Genomic DNA, 430 nt, shown 5'->3' with positions numbered 1-430 from the left:
CCACCCCCCACCCCCTACCTCCACCTCCACACAGAGAAGCAGAAACAGAAAATCAATCCACCTCCCACATTCACCTCCACCTCCACACAAAGAAGAAGAAACAAAAAATCAACAAATTCAAGCACAAATTTAACACAAGCAGAAACAGAAAGCAACAAATCAACAAATCAACACAACTAAATCAACAAATTCAACAGAGAAGCACAAAGCCAAATCAGAAATTCAAATAATCAGATGCAAAAGGCCAAGCAGGACCACTGGCAAACTTATTATCAGAACCCATAACAGCAAGAAGCTAAAGCGGTGAGGCGGCGAGGAGCAGTGGCGAGGCGGCGAGGAGCAGCGGCGACGGTGGCGCTGGCTTCCCTCAGCGGCTAGGCGGCAAGAAGCAGCAACGCGAGTCCTTCTTTTTTTTTATGTTTTTAAATTT

This window comes from Arachis ipaensis, chromosome B07 (assembly GCF_000816755.2).
Source record: "Arachis ipaensis cultivar K30076 chromosome B07, Araip1.1, whole genome shotgun sequence".
Lineage (NCBI taxonomy): Eukaryota > Viridiplantae > Streptophyta > Magnoliopsida > Fabales > Fabaceae > Arachis > Arachis ipaensis.
The sequence above is the reverse complement of the archived record's forward strand: the minus strand, read 5'-3'. Positions refer to the sequence as shown.